We start from the raw sequence: 23,299 nt of genomic DNA on the forward strand, positions 1-23,299 counted from the left end.
TGTTCATAGCAGCACAATTCACAGGGGCCAGGACATGGAAACAACAGAAGTGTCCTACAACAGATGATTGGCTAAAGAAGCTATGGTACATATATACAACGGAATATTACTCAGCCATACGAAGAGATGAAATACTGCCATTTGCAACAACGTGGATGGACCTTGAAATAATCATACTAAGCGAAATAAGCCAGACAGAAAAGGCTAAAAATCACATGATATCACTAATATGTGGGATATAAACCTAAAAGCAACAAATGAACAGGACAAACAGAGACTCATGGACATGGACAATGAACTAGTGGTTACCAGATTGTGGGGGAGGGGAAATAAATAAAATGTCTAACAAATAAATAAATAAAATGCTTAAAAATTTTTTAAAAAATAAATAAATCAAGAGCAAGAGAAAAAAATAAGTCCAATTAAAATTATTTCAGTTTATGACAAAGTCATCAATAAAATAAAATCTATAAATAAATCTCAGCTCAATAAAAAATAAAATCATTGTTACACCAAGATACATCACAATTAAAATGCCAAAGGTTAAAAGCAAAGAGAGAATCTTAAAAGCAGCAAGAGAAAAGCAGTTAGTTACCTACAAGGGAGCCACCATAAAACTGTCAGGTGATATCTCAATAGAAATGTTTCAGGCTAGAAAGACCTAGAAAGAAAATTCAAAATGATGAAAAGCAATGACCTACAACCAAGATTACTCTACCCACAAAGCTATCATTTAAAATTGAAAGACAGATAAAGAGCTTCTCAAACAAAAAAAAAAAACAAAGCTAAAGCAGTTCATCATCACAAAGCCAGTATTACAGGAAATGTTAGAGGAACTTAAAAAAAAAAGAAAAAATATAAAAAATGAATAATAAAATGGCAATAGCTACACATCAAGCAACAATTACTTTAAATGTAAATGGATTAAATGATCCAATAAAAAGATAGTGTTGCTGAATGGAAAAGAAAACAAGATCCTTATATATGCTGCCTCCAAGAGACTCACCTCAGATCGAAAGATACACAGAGACTGAAAATAAAGAGATGAAAAAAGATGTTTCATGAAAATGGAAACAAACAAACAAAAAGGCTGAGGTAGCAATACTTATACCGGACAAAATAGATTTTAAAACAAAGGCTATACAAAGAGACAAAGAAGGACCCAGTTATCCATACACTTCTGGGTATTTATTTGGAGTAACCCAAAACACTACTTTGAAGGGACATGTGAATCTATATGTTTGCTGCAGCATTATTTACAGTAGCTAAGATATGGAGTCATCCTGAGTGTCCATCAATGGATGAATGGATAAAAAAAAAATGTGGCACATATATACAATGGAATATTACTCAGCTATAATAAGAATGAAAGCTTGCCATCTGCAACAACATGGATGGACCTAGAGGCGTACTGTGCTGAGTGGAGTAAGTCAGACAGAGAAAGACAAACGTCACATGTAGAATCTTGAGAACAGCATAAACAAATAAATAACAGAAACAAGCTCATAGGTACAGAGCATTTTGATGGTTGTCATATTGGGAAGTGGTAGGATGGGTAAAGCAGGGAAGGGATTAAGAGGAACAAATTGGTAGTTACAAAATAGTTATGGGGTTATAAAGTATAGCTTGGAGAATATAGTCAGTAGTATTGTAATAACTATGTATGGTATTAGATGGGTACTGGATTTATCAGTTATATAAATGTCTAATCACTGTGTTGTATACCTGAAACTAATATAATACTGTATGCCAACTATAATTGAAAAAAATAAAAATATAAAATGTTTTTTAAAATGGCTAACTCATGTCCCTGTGAGAAACCCAAATAGAGAACAGTATCTGTGTACCCTTATATTTCTATTTAACCTGTATCCAGTCAAAATACTATTTCCAAAGATTCCTAGGTTAGTTCTTTCCTGCTCCATAATTATCGCTGTCATTCATTTGTAATGAGTTGTTTAATAACTTGTCATTCATTTGCAATAGGTTATTTGTAATAAACTTACTTATTTGTTACAGATTGTATTACATTTTGGGTGGCTCATATTTGTTTTTGTTTTGTTTTGTTTTTAATTTATATACCATAAAGTTCTCTCTTTGTGGCATATAGTTCTATGGGTTTTGACAAAAATGACTATTTTTTATTAAAAGAATTTTTAAAAAATCATTGTTAATGGAGTCATTATCACTAAAAGCGGCCAAATAAAAACCATTACTATCACACTATCATTTTTATATGTTCTGATCAATGCATTAAAATATAAAACAGAAATTAGTACAAAATTAGGGAAGGATGTGCAATTCACAGATAATATGATTATATACATTAAAAATCTAAGACAAATAACTAAAAAACTCAGACTTAACAGGATTTGAATAAAGTAGTCAAACACATGATAAATATACATAAATTACTAGCTTTCATACATAAGCAATAACAAGTTAGAAAATATAATGAGAAACATATCACATTCATACTGAAAACTACATACAATATCTACTTCAGATCTATACTTGAAAAAAACTATAAATTTTAATTTTAAAAAGTTAAATATAAAAGTATATTATTATAGCATATTTAAAACCCACATAACCAACACAAAACCAGCAGAGAACTTGTAACTGGAATAGCTAAAGAATTCTCAAAATTCAGCAGTAAATTAACCAATAATCCAATTAGAAAATGGGTAAAAGAAATGAACAGATAATTCACCAAAGAAGATATAAAGATGGCAAATAAGCACGTAAAAAATTGTTCAACATCATTAACCATTAGGAAATGCAAACAGAAACCACAATGAGATATTATTATGCACGTATCAAAATGACTAACATGAAAAATAGTAACAACACACCCAATGCTGGTGAGGATGCAAAGAAACTGGGTTGCTCATACACTGCTGGTGGGAATGTAAAATGGTACAGCTGCTTTAAAGAAGAATGTGGCAGCTTCTTATAAAACTACACATATGATCACTATACAACCCATTGCACTCTTAGGCTTTGATCACAAAGAGATGAAAACTTATTTTCAAACAAAAACCTGTACACAAATTTTCACAGCAGTATTATTTGTAATAGCAAAAAATTGGAAGCAATGATGGTTAAACTGTGATATATCCATACAGTGGACTACTAATCATTAATAAAAATAAACATGCTATTGATATACTCAACAACTTGGATCTCAAGAGAATTATGGTGAGTGAAAAAAGCCAATCTCAAAAGGTTACATATTGAATGATTCCATTCTATATTCTTAAAATGTCAAAATTATAAAGATGGAAAACAGAAGATGCCAAGGGTTATGGAGGGGTGAGGGTGGAAGATGGCTGTAGCTAAAAAAGGTTGAAGATATCCTAGCAATGGAACTGTTCTGTATTTTGATTATGGTGATGTTCGCATGAAACTACACGTATGATAAAACTGCAAAGAATTAAATATACATACATGCAACATGAAGGCATGTAAAACCAGTGAAATCTACATAAGGTCTGTAAATTATATCTGTCAGTTTTCTCATTGTGATACTATACTATAGTTATGCAAGATGTCATTATAGGGGGAAACTGGATGAAGGGTATACAAAATGTCTTTTTTTTTTTTTAAGAAATCTGAAGTTTGTTTATTTGAAAGGGACATCTTGAGTTATTACACTAACTTTCCAAAGACATTTCTTTTTTAAAAAATTTATTTATTTAAATTATTTTCAAGTATACAGTACATTGGTTAGACTGTATTATTTTTTATAGCTACATGTGAATCAATAAATTAGAGATTTGTGATACATTTAAAATTTTTCTATCTTGGTGTTTTTCTGCATTATTAATTATGAGCACATTTCTTATTTCCTGAAACAATAAAGAGATTATATGGGAAAACTGCACATAACTAAGAAAAGATCGGATTAGAAAAACCTTGTTTTTGAATAGAAAAAAATGAATATTAATAAAATGGCAATTATTCTGCAAGTCCTTGGTTTGAAATAATTCCAATCACAAGTCCAAAAAAGTTTTTGGTAACTAAATTAACAATACAAAAAAGCAAGGATAACAAATCCTAAAAAGATAGATTACTTAGAAGGGAATGAAATTAAAAGTGTTATTAAGTACTATAAGTAAAACTGTGGTAGACAAAAACAGACCAATGGAACAAAAGAGCCCTGATACAGATGTTAATTAATATGAGTGACTTTCAAATTTCTGGATGTAAAATAATTTCTCTAATTTTAGAAGTGATGAAATAAACCTCAAGTGAAAAGACTGAAAAATCAGTCAATACAAATATGCTACGAATCTAATAAAATTTTGAATTTTTATGGATGAAATAATAAATTATAGGTAAACAACAAGTAAGAAAATTCCATGGTATAAAAATAAAAGACAAAAAACTAATATCATTATAAAAGGAGATCTCTTAGAATGAATTAAGAAAATTATTAAGGAAATTATATATAGATATGGAAAACCACAAAGGAGAAAATCCAATTAAAAATATAGTAAATGTTTATTCTCTATAATGAAAAAATGTAAACTCAAAGTGAAAGACTGCTTTGCCCATTATATAACAAAGTTTTCTGTTGTTGTTTTGAGAATTCAAATCTACTGATGGTGAGATACAACAAGTCTTCTCTTTTCTTACTGGTGGGGAAAAAAAAACTGGGCAGTAATATGGCTATATGGATCTAGAAACTTTAAATATTCACAACCTCTGACCTAGTAGTAATTCCACTTCTTACAGTTAATGAAATCTTATAGTAACTGCAGTTTTGCTTTCTTTCTTATATGCCTTATAACCAATGGTTTGATGAAATACAGTATATGGCTATGAAAATGTTTATAAAGAATGTGAAAAAATGGAAATGTTAAAAATACCATCCCACATTACAGAGTTTAACTACAACTATGTAAAAGCAAACAAAAATACAAGTAGACAAAATCTATGCATAGAAAAAAATGTTTTAAAAAGGTAATAGTGATTGCCTCTGGGTAGCTAGCTGTGGATAATTTTCTTCTTCCTTCAAATTTTTTTTTTCCAAACTTTGTTTAATAATCATGCAAATGCTTTTATAATGGAAACACCTCATAAATGATTTTTTAATAACTAAACAACCATTTTTAAAAAATTGAAACTGTGGAATATCTGATCATCCTGTCTTTTCAAAGCATTAGTCAGACAAGATGATTTCTGTTACTTTGGCTATGAAATTTCATAGAGTAGTAAGTGGCTCAGACTCTGGAGAAAAAGCCAAACAAGATTATTCAGCTCTGCTCCTAGGGAATTCAGTCCCTGTAGATTTTGTAGTCGATTCTGGCAACATTCCCTTTCCTAATACACAGTAAAATATTTCATGTTTCTAACTTATGTGTAAATGCTATTAAAGATGGACCAAAATCAATCACTTGGGTGAACTCATCTGAATATGTTCGGTGAAGTAAGAGGAGAGGAGTATTTGAAGAGAGAAAGGAGAAGCTAAGAGAAAAGGTCATTTGGGGCACTAAATGCCCTCATTGTCATCTCTTAAAATATTTTAAAGGGAAATAAATATAATATCTCTAGGAGGCTAATGGGTATTTCTAGTCTTTTATATCTAACCTTAAATTGTGCTGTTCAATAATAGTCCTAATTTCAAAGGTTTCCACTGAAGTTTAAGGGAGTAGGAAATTTATCTCTGAAGCAAAGAAAAATTTCAAGATTCCCATGGGTAAAACCATAAAAAGTACAACCAAACTGCTAACTCACTGTAAGGAAGCCAATTCAAAACCGAGCCTTCTTTCCCTTCACCTAAAATTCCTTCTTTGAGCTTGATAATTTAAACTTAAGGAATGGGTATCGTCTCTTGAATTAAAAATAAATAAATAAATAAACCTACCATCACATAAAAAAATTTCAGATAAGTTCAGGAAGTACCATTTTTTAAAAAATCTGTATTTCAAACAGAACTCACAGATAGAAATAATGCAATTAAAAGTGCATCTATGGCAAATACTTAGGCCTATAAGATTCAATTTTTAAAAATGGGATGAAAGTTACATGAATGTATACATTTGTCAATATTCATTGAACTGTTCTCTTAAAATGGGTACATTTGATTGAATGTAAATATTAAAATAAAAAAGTATACCTAAAAGTTCTACTGTATTCGCTGTATTCAAGTGGGTCTCTCCCCTTATATCCTGCCATCCCTACCTCTGGCAAAATCATATTTTAGAGTTACTGTCACAGAGGTAATAAACTTCAAAGCGTATCATTATAGTTACATATACTATGACACTAAATCCATTACAAAGCACATTCAAAGTTATCTTCCATTCAATGTCTTCTATCCTTCAACTATTCCATTTTTAAATATACATCCTAGGTGTAATTAAAGCATCCCAATTGAATTTTGTACTTGAATATTTATAGAAATAAGCGAAAATCAATAGACAATAAAGTATAAATGAGGACTTTCACTGATCATCCTTTTTCTCAGTTCAAAATGACTAGGAGTCATTTTGTTCTTCTAAGTTTTATTAACGAGTTTGAGGGAGAGACATTTTCTAAGTATGAATAATTTACATAGAGAAATGAAAAACTTGTGGAAAGTTTTCTATGCATCCTCATTCATCTGGAAGCCTTGACCAGATTTATATAGAATAAAAACTCTTTCATAAGAAGAGAAACCCATGTCCTTGGGAATTCCTCCTTAATTATAATGTACTGTAACCACTGGAATAACTTAAAAATAAAATTAGCGTATGAGGTTAGGAATACAATTACTAATTTATTTGTTATAAATAACCTACTAGATTACTGTTGCAGGAAAAACAACCAGTAATTTCATGCATTAGGTTCATAGTAATGTTCCTGTTGATAGCTCCAATCATTTGTTGAAGTTAAAATTTTTTACATCTATTAGCTATTAATGATTGTCAATGAATGATAATTTTATATTAGAATTTCACAATCTCAATTTATAACAGAGATCTGAAGCTAGGTCAGTATTCTCAAAAACTAGTAACTATAATCAAACATCAGATCTCTGAAATTCACAGTGGTTATTCTTTATAACAGAATCATTAATGGAAACTCAAAATTCACTTTGTTAAGTCTTTCCTGTAAACACATACATAATACACATAGCAATCATAAAACTTTGATTACTGTTATTTGTATTAAGACAAGGTTTATAGTTATAGTTTAAAATGTAACTATTTCATAGTTTCAGTAAGCCCCTGTGCCTGTCTCTGAACTGTTAATCTATAAAAACATTAACATGGGAGAGTACAGATGAAAGTAATTTAGCTGCAGACAGCTCATATGCTATAGACTTCTAGGTTTGTATAGTTTTTCTGGCTGGGTAGGTTAATATAATCTTTCATACCTTCCAAAGATGGAAGAGACTAGATGTGTTCTTGCCAAAAATTTAAGACATCTAAGCTACAAAACTGAAAAGTATATTGTCTCATTTACAAGCAGTAAATATTTCAATTTAAACCAATTACTTTAATTATCAATGGAATACTAAGGAGAACCATAATTAAAAAGCATGCTAATATAGTTTTAAAAGCTTTTTTCCTTGTTAAAGAAATATCAGTAAATATTATCTTTAAGCTACATTTTTAAATATATATGCACATGTAAATACAGACATCCATATCTCAAATAAAAAACTGCTCAAATTATTCCACCTTATTTCATTCAATCAATATTTATTAAGCACCTGTTATATGCCACTTAGGACTATGCAAAATCATTACTTTTTAAATATGATTTGCCACATGAAAAAATGGCAATTTCTGAACTTTTCTGAATTTTTATTATGTGGTGGTAGGTTTAGTTTAAATTTTTTTTAAATAAACAAAGACAGTGCTTTTTTGGTCAAATAGGAAAGTTTTTCTGCCACTTAAAATTATCCAAGATAAATGTAATATACATTCACTGTATTGTTATCTTATTATTAATTACTTTATTACATCTGTTTATTGTATTAATAACTTTTAAATTTTATATATTTGCACTTTAGAGGAACTTTTAGCACCAGTGTAACTAACCTGAATTTGGATTGACCTAATTTGAGTTTTCCAAACAGGCCACATTTCTTGGTATGGATCCTAGTACACATTTGCAAATACATAATTCTTCTGAGTTAAAGTTGACATCTTACTTCAGAATGCCTCAAGTACTCAAGATATCTAGCTTGTAAACTGCTTCTCTCATCACCACCCCTACTCATTCAGGATCGCTACCAAGTTATCCCATGGTCTTTTCTTTTTCTCTTAATAGTTAGGCCTATTCTGTACTACTATTGCTTTGTTTGCATTTCACAGTTCAATCAGTTCTTGTCAGGCTATCTCTCTCATAATAAAAACTGTGTATCCATAAACCCCTTTCCTATTTTGGATACCTATGAAAAATTACTCAGTTCCATTTTTGTGAACCAAAAAAAGTTTAGTCCTTATCTCGTATCTATTTATTAGGTACCTACTTATGTGCCAGAGAGTGGGCTAAAGCTCACACATGGGGTGATAAGCATAAAAGCAAATGGCTAGAAATAGCCTTGTAGCAATGAAAAGAAAAATCACTGATTTTAATGTGAGACTAATTTCATATACAGTGCAACCAATCTTGAAAGCTCTTAAAAGTACCCAGAAGTCCTACTTATAAGCATCCTTCCAAATACTCATCTACCTCTTATTAAACTTGCTTTTCTTCAAGCATTAATATTTATAATAAATAAAGATAATGCCTTATTCAACATAATTGTTTTTATATTTAGTTTCATTACTAGAATTGATTTTCTAATATTTTTTCAGGATGGCAATGGTTTTGCTACTATGTGAGTAAAATATATTCTTAGGCTATAATAAAAGCCTAAAAATCATTTGTTAAATTGTTTTCCAGGGAAGATAAATCCCCAATTCCCAAGAACCCACTCACAAATGAAATTCTAGAGTACAAAACATCTATCAACTGGGAATGACTTATTCTTTATTTCTATATTTACACTCTTATGGGCTTAAGAAATGGTACCACCACTAAGGTAATACCAAAGAATTACTAGTTCAAAATAAAAAAAAATATTTTGAATATTGAAGCTGTGTGCCAATTCTCCATCAGTCCAAGAAGGACTGAGTGTGGGGAATTCTGTGAAGAAGTAAAAGTTGTTTGTGATATTATCACTGTTGCATCTACTTTTGACTAATTTAAGTGCAAGATACTGATCCAGAAAAGGTTTCCACAGACCAGCTGAGTTCCTTCTTAAACAGACCAACAGGCCAAAAAAAAAAAAAAACCCTCACAAAACAAAACCTGTTCTACAGGCTTCTGCATACTTAGAAGAAACATCAGAGAAAGTACAGCCATTTTATGTTATGGTTAGGTACAAATCCTTTTAATATGCTTACTGACACTCTACTGAAGTTTTCATTTCAGCTAAGTTGTTCTGTCTCAAAGGACTCATTTGAATCAATAAAAACATATTTTTGAGGCTGGCAAAGAATAGATTAGAAACTTTGCTTGGAATGGTTCATCTTTATGCAATGACTCAGTTCAGCAGCTAACAATATACACTTCCTCCCACAGAGGAATGATTACATGCCTTCCATTGATGCCTTTAAAAGGACATATATAAAGTTAGCATATGATCTCTTGTGTTGTTTATAACAGAATGTGAATGCATATTTTAAGAGTTTATTTTTCCTTTTTCTGCTCTATTGCTTACACACATATATGCATCTTGTTATATTAGTTCTTCATCAGACCAACATTATATGAGAGCTTGGTATCAGCTTTAAGAACAAAATAATTTAAAATCTTTAATTTAAAATCCATGTGCATTCATTTTGTATCAAATGGTAAATCTGATATGTAAATTGTCTAATTTTAATTTTCATTATAGGAGTCTGAAAAAAATCATGTGTCACTTATTAGATCTAACAGAGCATTCAACATTTAAATTATATATCTTTTTAATTAATGGTATGATTAACATTTCTATTTGAATCATGAGGGAATGCTGTAATTTATAGTAATTTGTAATACCAAACATCATAACTATAATTTCAAACTTACTGACACTAGACATAGATAACTTTTGAATTTTCATGCAGTTTAAAGAGAAACATGAAAAATGATATATTGCCATTATTTTATTTTTAGAAACTCTTTGTAAATAAAAATCTATTTCCAAAATAAGATATTTCATGGACACATAGTTGGTAGTGGTTCAAGTGCCGTAGGCAACAGAGAAGTATTGTTTTGTAGTTGTTTTTTTAAACCTCTCCTAGTAACAGCAGTTTATCATGCACAAAGAAACAAGGTAACGACATGATTTAAAATGAACATATAAGCACTAAGTGTAAAACTTCAACTAAAACTAACATTTACCATATTAATTCTGCTTCTATACCCTGGCTGATACTCACCAAATGTTATAGAAATGCCCAGGCTTGTCTAAGCAACAAAAAGTAGACACATGGTGAGGTGCTGAAGACAGCTCTCTCCTGGGCTCAAAGCACGTTAGATGAAGTAGCCTTTATCTTCCATTCAATAGAGGGTGCTTCCTATTACGAAGGCATGGCGGAGAAAAGAGTTTCCACAATCCCGTCTTGACTTTCTGTCTCTCTCTTTGAAGAGTAACAGTTACCACCGGAAAACGTTAGCAGAAAATGATCACTTGAACACTCACACAGGCAGCTGTAAATTTCCACTCTCTTTGCTTGCTCTCAGATTCCAAGCCTCGCTTGTCTCTTAATCTGTCACAGGCAGTTCTGTTTCTGGTCAAACCAGCTTGCTTATGTGTTCATTCTCTTCTCCCTCTTTAATACACTCTTTTAGATACATACCACACAGTCAAAGCTCCCTCTTTTTCTTCCTGTCTCCCAATGGTGCAACGTCACAACAATGTGTGTAAAGCAATCAAGCTGAGGTAAATTTCATGCTTGGCAAAAAAAAAAAAAAAAAAAAAGGAGCCTAGGGATAAACAAAAATTTTTTTCTCATCACATTTTTTTCCCTTTAAGTCCTATACTTATTCACGCATGGGGTTTTGTCAACAGATTAAACTGGCCTGACCATCTTGTTTAAATAAAGGTTTCTAACAAAGGCATGTTGACAGTGATAATAACTGATTCATCTGCTAATGTTAGTTCCTCAGAGAAGATGCTATTCTCAATCATAATAAGAAAGTGTAGCAAGTAAATACACAAATAATTTTATCTTGAAACTTAACTACTCAAAAAATTTAATCTTGAGCTTTAAAAAGTAAGGAATAGTTTAGAATTATTCATAATTTAATTTTAAGTGTAATTTTGTGAAATGTTAATGTATTTTTAAATAGGGTATATTTTGAAACATAGAACCAACATCTGCAGTTATAAAATGGGAAATTATAAAGAACAAAGACAAGTATTGACACCAAAAATAATAAATAGAGCAGCTTACCATTCATGTGTAAACTAAATGTAATTATTTTATTTTGTTTAGAAAGTCTCCCTGCCTCACACACACATATAAGCATTATTGGTCAGGATGCATAATACCTCTTCAATAACAATTGAAAAAGCTAAAGGCTACAAAACAACAACAACAACAACAACAACAAAAACACCTTTTTTTTTCATTTTATACATGGATAATTATAGAATAAAATATCTTAAAATCATGGATCTCTGCAAGGTTTGGGAATGAGGAATTAGGTAGAAAGCTGAATGAGATAGTAACAGACTTAGGTGGCATTTGCAGGACTCTTTGGAAATAGGAAGCAATGTACTCAGCTTGGAATACATGCTGGCTCTGTGAGAATGCTAGTCAAGCCTGTTTTGGAGTTTTCTGTTCCAGTTCCTTAGCTCCAAAGATTTTTAGGTTTTCTGTCTCCTACTTTGTGTTACCAGTCAAAATTCTTGGGCTCTCCTTCTGATGACAGATCTCCCAATTACAGAGCTGACAGAAGTAGCTAGTTATTAGACCTATTATTATTTTAATCCTACTCTCTGCAGAACTAAAATCTCTTAGTGATACAGGCTTACGTAAAGTAAAAGGTAAATATTTATTAACAGCTGTTTATAATCCTTAAGAAACATAAGCAAATAAAACTTGGCTTCATTTCTTAATCTACATATCATATGTTTAATATATGTTTCCTGATATACACATATTTATTTAAAAATATATTTCTTAATCTAGTTCATTTAAAGTAGACCTTAAAAATTTAAATATATTATAAGATAGTTTGTATCTTAACACCTAAGAAATAGGCATCAAAGGAGAATAGAGATTAGTTTGCTCATTATTCTTTCAGTGAGTATTTTTGTAAAATTTCAGTTTTATTTATCCCATTTTTAAAGAAATGTTAAATGGAAATTATCCCAAAACACTAAAAGGAATTAAGTGCTTTGTATCTTCCTGAGTCTACAATTACTGAAAGAGTTCTGGTATAATTGAAGAAATTCAGAATTTGTAGTGAGGGGCACTTAGAATAACTACAAGGTTAATTTTTTTTTAAGTCACTTTAAAATTAGTAGATGTTATAGCAATCTATGATTCTAAGCCTCAAAATAAAGACAAGGTATTTAAAATATATAATAAGCCTGAGTACATATGATTGTCTGTATGTTTATATTTGACTCCTACTAAATACCATTTTTAAGATGCACACAAAGAAATCACAAAAAGTGACCTTACATTAGACCTCAAAGAAATTAATACATTTGCAGAGGAGAAATAGTACAAGCTTCATCCTCTGAATACAAGAAGTTACTTTACAAAATTTTTCAACAGATAAGCAAATGTTCTTCTAAAAATCCTATTAATACTTGAAAATTAAAAAGAACATTCTTCCAAAAATTATTTGGACAAAGAATTAAAAGTACATTTACAATGACTTCTGTTTCAAGATACAACAAAGTAACAGAATTGAATTTACTCTTCTGCCTTACATAACTAAAAACTGGTCAAAATATATAAAACGTTGGTTTTCAGATACTAAACACCAGGCAGCTCAGCCCAGTAACCATGGAGAGAAGAGAAACAAACAAGGTAAGAGTTACAATTGCCTTATCCAGCAGGGAGGGAAACCCAAACAGTGTGACTGTCTCCCCTTGTTGAAGAAGCAGAGTTGAGAATTCAAGAAGGCCAATGTGACTAAAATTCACAGAGCAGAGTTACCAGAGAGGAGACAGCTGCAAAGAGAGCCCCAGAGATCTACAGAGGGTTCCCTCAAATTTCCATCTGAGAACTGACCAGTGCATGTCTGTGGAGAAAACTCTCCATGGCCAAGGAAAGAACCACTAGAGAGAAGGAGGCTGAAGAATTCCCAGCATTCACACATGCTGGGAATAGTTCATGTCCCCAATGGCCAGAGTGAAGAAATCTCATAATAAATGGGAAACTGAGTTGAGTAGTACTCAAAATATTGCTTCAGTAGTGGCAACAATTTAATTATAGGATATTATGGTCCCTTCTAACAGAGCTTACAAGTAGTCCTTGAAAGGACTGAATTCTTTCCAAAGAAATTAACTGCATCTTAGAGAAGAATTCAAAATATTTAAAGAAATTTTTAGAAATCTAGCACACAACATAAAATTCACAACGTCTAACATCCCGTCAAAAATTACCAGGTATGCAAAAAGTAGGAAAATACAATGCATAATAAGGAGAAAAAATCAATCAATAGGAACTGACAGGGAAATAACACAGATTAGTATACAATTCCATTAAAACAGCTATTACAAATATATTCCATAAGTTCAAGAAGGTACAAAAGAAAGCACAAGGAGAGACATGGAATATATACAAAGACGACCCAAATCAAACTTTTAGAGATTAAAGTACGATTTCTAAAGTGAAAATTATACCAAATAGGATGAACGGACTGAATACTGCAGAAGAAAAATGGGTAAACTTGTAGACTGACAGACGTTATCAAAATAAAACACCGAGGAAAAAAAAGACATAAATAAATAAACAGAGTAACCCCGAACTATGGAAAAACGTCAAGCAATCTAACATACATATCATTTATGTCCTAAAAGGAAGGGAGAAGAGGAAGCAGAAACTTGAAAAAATAACAACTGAAAATTTTCCAGTGAATAAAATTCATAAATCCACAGAAGAGCAATGAACCCCAAACATACAAGAAACATAAAGAAAACTATACCAAGGCACAGTATAATGAAAATGCTTAAAATCAGTGGTAAGAGGACATCCTAAAAGCAGTATAAAAAGATACATAACATACAGAGAAAAAGATACATAACATACAGAGAAAAAGAAAGAAAGAAATGAGAGCAGATTCTTCATCAAAAACAATGCAAGTCAGAAGGCACTAGAGCAACATTTTTAAAGTACTGAAAGAAAACTCTCAATATCTTTCAGAAATGAAGGAACAGAAAAGCTGAATTAATTACCAACAAATGAAAACTAAAAAAATGTTAAAGGAGGTCCTTCCCTCTAGTAGGAAAACTATTATATTAAATGAAAATCTTCACAAAGGAATGAACAGAACCAGAAGTAATAAGTATACAGGTAAATATAAATTTTTTTTCTTATTTTAAAAATCCCTTTCAAAGAGAATTTATTTTTAAAACAAAAGTGGTAACAATGAATAAAGTTTAAAGAATAATTTTCAGTTAACATCTAATTTATCTTTTAATATATTGGTAAGTATATATGACTACCATTACATCAGAGAACTCTAATTCAAACTGTTGAATTAGTTTACCTGCTGCAAAATCAAAACTTTTATTTTACAATGTTAATTCGCAATTGAGAAAAATTTCAGAGAATGAGATTTTCTTATTAGATAGAAATAGTAAGGAGCTATAAATGATGTAGTTCCCTGGAGTTATTTCAGCTATTGAGAAAAGCAAAGACAAAGAGTTAAAAATGTAAACGATGCATATAGATCAAGTTATGGTCAAATGACATCATGGTACACTAAATAACCAACAATTCCACAGCTATCTGAATACAATAAAACATGTGAAAAATGACATCACTTTATGAAATCTCAAATTACCTCCTCCATCTTAGCAGTCACATTTACATTATTGAGTGTTACAAAGTTATAAGACAGCTTCCATCTTGGTATATATATCTACTGCAACATTTCACAAGTTCTAAGTGTTCTAACTGGTAATAGAAAATTTAAAGGCATGTTATTGAATTGGTTACTCCATCAAAATAACACATTAATGGTTAAAAAAGTTTACTGTCAACAATAATAACTGACACAAAAACGAATTTGTCATGTTAAAAAATCAAGACTACCATGTAAAATACTAAACATATATACATATTTTTATGATTACTGTATCTGCAATTTAGTGCTGTTAGAGCTACTTCAAACTTGATTCAAGAGCATGTAACCAAAAGAAACCTTGGAGCTGGACACAGTCACAAGTTTGAGCAAGGGTGACTGTTAGTCACATTTGGAAAACTTGTCCAATGTTGGCAGGACCATCATTGAAAGTACAGATGTGGGGCAAAGGTAGATGTGGATGCTGAGCGACCAGGTTGGACTTTTTTATGGCATGGTATTGTATAGTACACAAATGTAACTTAGTGAATCCAACTGTATGTGCTTTGCAATGAAAGCATAGTGCAGATAATCTCACCCGACATCTCTCTTAATGATTCTTAGCCTGATAGAAGACTTGAAGTTGCTCTTCATAGTGAGCCACTCAGTATGCCTTTCTCTTATCTCCCAGGCCTGTCAATAACTTAGCATTCACGCTAATACACTCATTAGCCAAGCTGGTCAATAAGAGCACCCCATTCTTATGGTTATGGTTCTTAACAGTGATCTAGAAGGACCAGTCATTTTTTAGGGATTGTTATGGCTACTAAAAGAGAGGCCCAAGGGCTTCTTTCCTTTTGAAAAGATCATGGGGACCAAGGCCATGTAATTTGCCAGGGGCCATCCTTGCAACCATAGAGAGAACCCAACTGTGAATGAAGACAACACAGAAAAAAGAGAGAGAGAAAGATCTCCAGTGATATTGTTTAAGCTTAGGCTGAAGTTAGCTTTAATCTAGGGTCCTTTGGCCTTTGTGTTGTTGCTATTTGGGCTGGATAATTCTTGTATGAGGGAGAGGGCGTTCACGGATTGTGAAATAAGTAGCAGTATCTCTGGCCTTTACCTAGATGCTTCCCCAGTTGAGAATCTCTGCCGTGATCCTAGGCTTTTTGGTTACAAGATCCTTAACTTCCTTTTTCTCTAAACTCATTTGCCTTGGGTATGTTACTTACAGTCCAATTGTTTTAGTTAATATATTTTTATAGCTTTTATTTGTAAATATAAATAAATATATTAATTAAATATGAACTCTAAAACCAATAGAGTAAGATTAACAATAATCTTTTATTCACATTGCTTTTCATCTTCTATTAATCAAAGCCAGGAATTGTTGAATCTGGGCCTGCTGTTGTGATTTTTGTCTCTAACAGGCTTCATCGCTCTGCCTATTACTCAAACTCCCAGGTTAAACTGCTTCCATCTTGGCCACCTCTTCCAAACAAATAGGGCAAACATGTCCCTTATACACAGGCTGCATCTCATCAGATTTCTCTCTATTCCAGGACTGACTGTGATCTGTGCTCAACAAGAGAGAAGTGGCAGGAAATGCTTGGGTCTTCAAGCTCTTCTTAGGTTCTGATGTTTTCTTTCTAATCATATCTTTTGTATCTTCTAATCATCTTAGGTTCTTTCATATCTCTCTCACACTTTGTGCCACCCTGCTTTTGCTCATACTAATTTAGCTCAGAGCTGTGATCACACTGGAGAGACAAATAAGCAGGTAATAACAATAATGCTTAGGAAGTTCTTAAGCTCTTAGGTTCTGTATATGCCCTTTCAATTATTCTTTCCCATGTGAACTCATTCTTTTGTCTTTTACTCAAAATCCTTTGACTCAAATTATACCCAGGTACAGCTTTGCAAAACTATATATTGTCCCACTTCTAATTATAACTCATTTTATTTACCTGTGACTTTGCTCTTTTACAATATCATTATCATGAGGAAGGTGACTTGAAATCTGGCCATTAGAAGTGATATCTAGAGTCTTAAATAAGACTTCCATTCTTTTTGATTGAATTTTTCTCATATCCTTGGATCATTCAGAATTTTTGATTACAAGAAAGCAGAAATTTTAAAGACTCCTTTTGCTCTTATCTAGCCTGCATCTTTCACAAACCCTTTAACCAAATTTACTTACTTATTACTTAAAATAATAAATTCTCATTTATCAGTTCTATCCATCGCACTACTTTCTATGTACATATCCTTCTGTATTTAACTCCCTATAGAAAAGGGTCAGCCTGTAATTTTTCTCCACATTCTCCTTACCTGATTAATAATACTGCAGTTACCTAAACAGATAGTAGTTTGCTCTGTGTTTGTTTCAATTATATTTCTAAGGTTGGGCGGGTACAGTAGAACAAGAACTCTAGTACTTTAACACAAAATGTAAATTAACATAATTTTTCTGCAGAAATATTAACAATAAGTGGTAAAAACCTTAAAATATTCACATACCTTTTTACATAGTAATCCAGTGCTTACAAATTTATTCTTAAAATTATAAATATGCAAGAAAGAATATACAAGAATGTTTATCACACTACTATTATAATAGCAAAAACAAAAGCAAAAAAAATTTTTTAAGTCCCAAACTATGGAATTGATTATATTTAATGTTACATGTGCATGAACATTGGCCAATCAAAGCAGACATCCAAACAACCAGCACAGTCATAGGGCATTTCAGCATACCTGCAAACACTGAGTGTAGTTCATTCATCCATACAGAATATCATGACCATGTTCTTTAAAAATATTTTAAGAAATGAGGATATTATGTAGTGTCATTTATTATATAATATCAAATCAGAAAAATCCAAGATGCTAGATTTAGTTAAAGAATATGTGCCCCAAAATTTTATCCTATTTTTTACATAAACATTTCCTTCCATATGGACATGGAAATATTACCAAAATGTTAACATTAGTTGGATCATTGGTGATTATTTTCTTCTTGTATTCTTGAATGTTTTTCAAATGTTCTGCAATTAACATGTACAGGCAGTTTTGCTATAATGTAAGTGTTCCTACAAAGTCATGCAATAAGAACCCCAGGAATTATGGAGAATATAGGATTGGAGCTTAAGACTCAAAAACTTTGTCAGAGACATTCATAAAAAAGGTAGGAACCTAATAAAAACAGTAGAAAAGTTTTACATGTCTTAAATAGTTAGAAAATACATAAATACTACAAAAAAATGATACTTTATCTTGAAAAAGACTTGACATTTGCTTGTGAAAGTAGGTGCTAGAAGAGTTGTAGCTTGTAAGTTATTTTGAAATAGTAGAAATAGAATTATCTGAAATCAGTTGGAAACTTGTAACATCAAATAGGGGTAGATGTGACTCATATAATATGTGGTACAGTAAGATCGCTGGTAGGTATTTGATGTGTGTGCATATGTGCATTTCGTTTATTCCTCTATGGCTTTGTTCAGTTGGATGGTTTTCTGCTTTCATGTAATGTTTCTCACGAATGAAACTGCACAAAAGCAAATGAGAAATCTGCATTATGCTCAAATCGTTCCCAATAGATCAATCATGTTGGAACAAAGTTGTGTTTTCAAAACAAATGTTATAGCAGAAATGACTATTACTTTTACCATCATAAAATACATGTACATGTATATGTATGTGTATATGTATATGAATATGTATATGTTATAGTATGCTAAAAAGTATTGTGGGCCTATTGTAATTTTACTAATTTGGGTAACTGGAGATCTTTCTTTTTTTTAAAGTGGTATTTACATCTCTTATTCCCATTTTCTTTTTATTCTTTACATCTCATTCATGCTTTTGTTTTTCTGTTTTTGTCTGTTTCTAAAGACCACAGTATAGATACAAAACATGTGATTTACTCTTCAAAAGCCTATGCCAATAAGGGCTCCCAAAACAAAGAACCTGTTTACTGTCTTAGGAGCTTGTCATGCTACCCATGTACCATAGATATCTCTAGTTCTTCCTTCTCATAATTTCCATTTCAGACAGAATTAACATTGTGGCCCTGTAAATTGCTTAAAGATATTCAAATTGCTTCCATAAGAGCAGAATACAGAAGAGATGCTAAAGGAGAAATGCTTTAGAGGTGTCCAAATTGCACAGAAATTTAGATTAATCGATAAAACAAAAAACACATTTTCAATTGTCCGTTAATTGCTAATCCTTGGCCAAATCTGGAAATCTTTAAAAGGGCTTGTAATTAGTTTCAACACGGTAACAAAGTTTAATTATTCTTGTTTCTCTCTTAAGCTACTTTGCTTCCCATCTCCTTGTTTTTGTTTTTGTTTGTTTTTTTGTTGTTTGTTTTTTAAGGAAGAAGGAAGCTGAGACTGCTCTGGAGTTTTGGAAATACAGTAAATGGGAAGAGCGAAAATTAGGGGTGCCACCTAATTTTTGCTCTTCCCATTTACTGTATTTCCAAAACTCCAGAGCAGTCTCTTAAAGCCAAGAGAGTATCATTCTTTTTCTAACTTTCCAGCACTATGCTGGTACAGAGCTTCAGTGGCAGTGGCAATACTTAGCCCTCAGCAATTAGCTTTACTACACTAGTCCAAGGAATGACTGCCTTGTTTACCTAAAGCCAGGATAGTATGTTATCTATACTTATATCTATTTAAAAATAAATACATATAGATTTCTGAAAACCTTTATATGGTAAGCTATTCTGAACATTCTTTACATATAAAATGGCAAGTTTCATAGGCCATGGGCTCTTTGTGATTAAACAGTGCCAGATTTTAACAAAAACTGATTGTGCATAAGTAACATCTTTACATTGGAAATAATAATATACACTTCTAGAAATCATTGTGAGGATCAAGTGAAACAATATATACACTTGCCTGGCACTATATTATGAGCTAAATGTTATATAGTGCTCCACTTATAAAATATAAAACCAAGTCTAGCACGTATATTTTTAATCAGTCCACTTGTGGTTGTCCTGTCATTACTCCAAATGCAGCAGATCCACTAAAGGAGTCACAAGCAGTGTATAATAAACTTGATTTATTAAACCCTTAGTAGGTTCAAAGTGCTATACTAGGTACCTCAGAGATACACACACCCACACACCAATAAACCATTAACTATGTGTTTAAGGACTTTTTGTCTTAAATACCAACCAGACCAAAATAATTCCATTAAAAGAATGCTGAATGCAGCAATTTAAAAAAGCATAGAGTAGTGATAGAAACTCTAGATTATAGTCTAGCTTCATCATTTGCTTGCCTTGTGCCTAAATCAATTAATCTCTCTAAGCTTTGGTCTCTAAATTATATACAGGAATACTTCATCTATCTTCACAAGACTATTAAAATTTTATGTCACATACATGTAACTAACTATGCAAATTAGTAAACTAGAAAACCAGTAAAATGGAATGGGTTTAAAGAATAAATATATTCTTTTTTCTATGACTTAATCCCAAGTCAAACTAGAAAAATTTCCAGAAGCTACTATCATCGGATCTACTATAACAGAGCTGAAGGAACAAGATAAAAGATAAAACACATTTACTTCATATTAGATTACCCTAACCAAAAAGTAGAGTTGAGGTAGGAGCAAGGGAAATGAGAATATTAAGCATTTGATCTAAGTAAAAAATTACAAGCAATCTCAAAAGTTCTAGAAGTGACACACGGGTTCCACGATATTTGTGGATTTGAAATTAATAGTAAATTATCAAGAAGATGGTTCTATAATAATATTCTATTTTACACTCGATTAATCCATATCTTTCATTCCAACAAATAAGTTTCTATGTGATACAAAGTAGTTTTCATAATGAACTTCAATTAATAATGTCGATATGTTCAGGGTTACTACTAGCTTATGTAGTGTTTTAATGAGAAAAAGAGACAGGTGTAGTCATGCAGAATCATAGATTAACCAGCAAATACCACCTTCATGCAAAGAAGAAGTACCCTCTTCCTCCAGGCAGATACAGCCCTGTGCCAACCTGGCACATGGTTTGGTGTGGGGGAAGGGGATATGAGCTAGATTTGAGGCCCTACTTACTCCCCTGGCCAGAAGCCTTTGTGTAGTACACAAACCATACAACTAAATGCAATGGCCCTGAATATTTTTACAATGGCAAGGCTCTGTTACAACTTTCTTTTCACTTCTATGGATTCATTCATCCACACATCTGAGGGCAATCTGGTTTTTGGGGATGCAGAGTAGAATAAGAAATTTACATTCTAATAGAGGATATAAGATATATCTAAAAATAACTAACAGTACAAGGTAAAAATATATGAATCACAAAAGAAAAGACTAAAGAAATATCACAGAAATTCAGAAGAGTCAAAAACTACTTATACCTTGAGGAATCAGAGGATATTTCATAGAGATCGTGGCATTGGAACTCACTCAGTCTTGAATGATGGGTATGATGTGGTCACATGGAGATACGAACAGAGGATTAGGAAGTGCAAAAAGTAAATAACAATGAATAGTTTATTAGAAGCAAATGCTATATGAATGACAGTAGTAAAAAAAATGGAAAAACAGGTTGTGGTCAGATTATGGGAAACTTTTAATACTGGGCTAATGAGTTTAACTGTTAATTTGTGGGCAAAAGGGAGTCATGATACAATCAGAACTTTCTTTCATGAATCTGAATTAGGCAGTGTATAGGAATCAAAAGGATAGAGAAACAGTAGGTGATGAAATTAAAGGCGATTGTAGTTGTCTACAAAGATGGTGCCATAACTAGGTGGGAATGAGAACACTGTGTATTAGAGGACGGTAGGTTTAGCAACTGAATAGATATGAATTGTAGGTAAGAGAAGAGTCAAGATGATGATGAGTTTCCATGCCTGTGTGAAAGAGTAGATGGGTAAGATCATGAAAATAAAAAAGTACCAAAGGAAGAAAAACAGATTTTATAAAATAACCAGTTGTTTGATATGTAACAAGTTTGAGGTGCCAACAAGACTTCTAAATATCAATGCCTACAGGCAGTTGAAAATATAGAACTAGGAGAGAAAAACAGAGTCAGAGCAATATATATCTGGCAATTCTGCCAATGGAATTTCATTCTGCCAACGAAATACAAGAGGACCAAAAAGAGAGCCAAGGATGGAACTTTAGGGAATACCTACAGGTGGTGGTAGAAAAAATGGTTATCAAAGAAACAGTGGATGTTAGAGAGGGAGAAGAGAATCAGAAAAACAAAAGCAAGAACTTCAAGAATAAGAACACTGCGGGGCAGCAATAAGCATCCTGCCTAAACATGTAATCTAATTTCAAGGCACCCTTTTGATTCTTACAAAGCAAAGACTGGGGGAAATGGGGTCTTCAGAGAGCCATTTAGGACAAAGAAAGGGACCTTTCAAGAATTTATATTCCTCTAACATCCTAAAGATATAGGCTGATAGAGAAACCAAAGCCAGGCTGGGACCACTGGAACATACTACAGTATAGCAGAGGATAAAGTAGGCAGAGGACTCCAAACCCGTCTTTCTGGGAAAATGGTAAAATTGGCTCTGATTCAAGTAGCATCGCTCAACTGCCCTGTATAGAGAGCACTGGATGAGAGGTTAGAGTCTTAGTAATACCTGACGTACAACAAACAGACGAGGGCAAAATTAGGATCATAGAAGTTAAGGATCAGGTAATGGTGGTGCCAGAATATATTACTGTTTCCAAGTGTTTGATAAGGAATGGAAGGAGAGCTTGAAGGGCTAATGAAAAGGGATTCGTTTGCTTTTTTTTTTTTTTTAACTTTGAACTCTCAGTACACTGAGTGGGACAGATATGAGGAAGATGCAAAATGAGAAGAGAAGGGAATAACTAATGGGCAGGGTTCTTGAGTCCACAAAGAAAGAAGGGATCAAGAACATAAGTGGAAAGTTTAACCTCCAAGAAGATACATATTTTTCTAAAATGAGAAGAGAAAGTGCTAGTGAAGAGACTGTCCAGGTATAGAGGAATGAAGTAAGGAAGTACAATGGTTGCCTCAGTTTTCTCAGAAAAGGACTCAAGGTCATCCGAAGAGAATGAGGGTAGAGTAAGAGTGTACGTTTGAGCAGAGTGAAAGGAATCTTATGAAAAATACATATAAATATAGTAAGAAGAAAAGTTAAAGGCTATAACTCATGTACATCAAATTTGAAGTTTAATAGTTATAATTCCACTTCTTTCCAAATAACATAATAATGCTAAGTGAAATATATGTTACAGTTTTCCTCCAAAATTAAAGAATAACAAAAGATGAGGTAAGAAA

At 32.1% G+C, this 23,299-nt stretch overlaps 1 protein-coding gene across 3 annotated transcripts in view; it reads right to left on the reverse strand.

Annotated features, from left to right (window-relative positions):
* Positions 1-23,299, reverse strand: part of CAB39L (calcium binding protein 39 like) — a 144,259-nt gene that overhangs the window by 65,048 nt on the left and 55,912 nt on the right. The window contains exon 1 of one of the 3 annotated variants that reach the window (XM_023536705.1): positions 10,830-10,854. The exons of 1 other annotated variant lie outside the window; for it this stretch is intronic. The gene's annotated coding sequence lies outside the window, so the exon portion shown is untranslated. Of the gene's footprint in view, positions 1-10,409; positions 10,611-10,829; positions 10,855-23,299 lie in introns of those variants that run through there. One more of the 3 variants, XM_023536704.1, reaches the window with a different exon arrangement.

The sequence above is a fragment of the Pteropus vampyrus genome, unplaced genomic scaffold (genome assembly GCF_000151845.1).
Source record: "Pteropus vampyrus isolate Shadow unplaced genomic scaffold, Pvam_2.0 Scaffold167, whole genome shotgun sequence".
In the NCBI taxonomy this organism is placed as follows: Eukaryota; Metazoa; Chordata; class Mammalia; order Chiroptera; family Pteropodidae; genus Pteropus; species Pteropus vampyrus.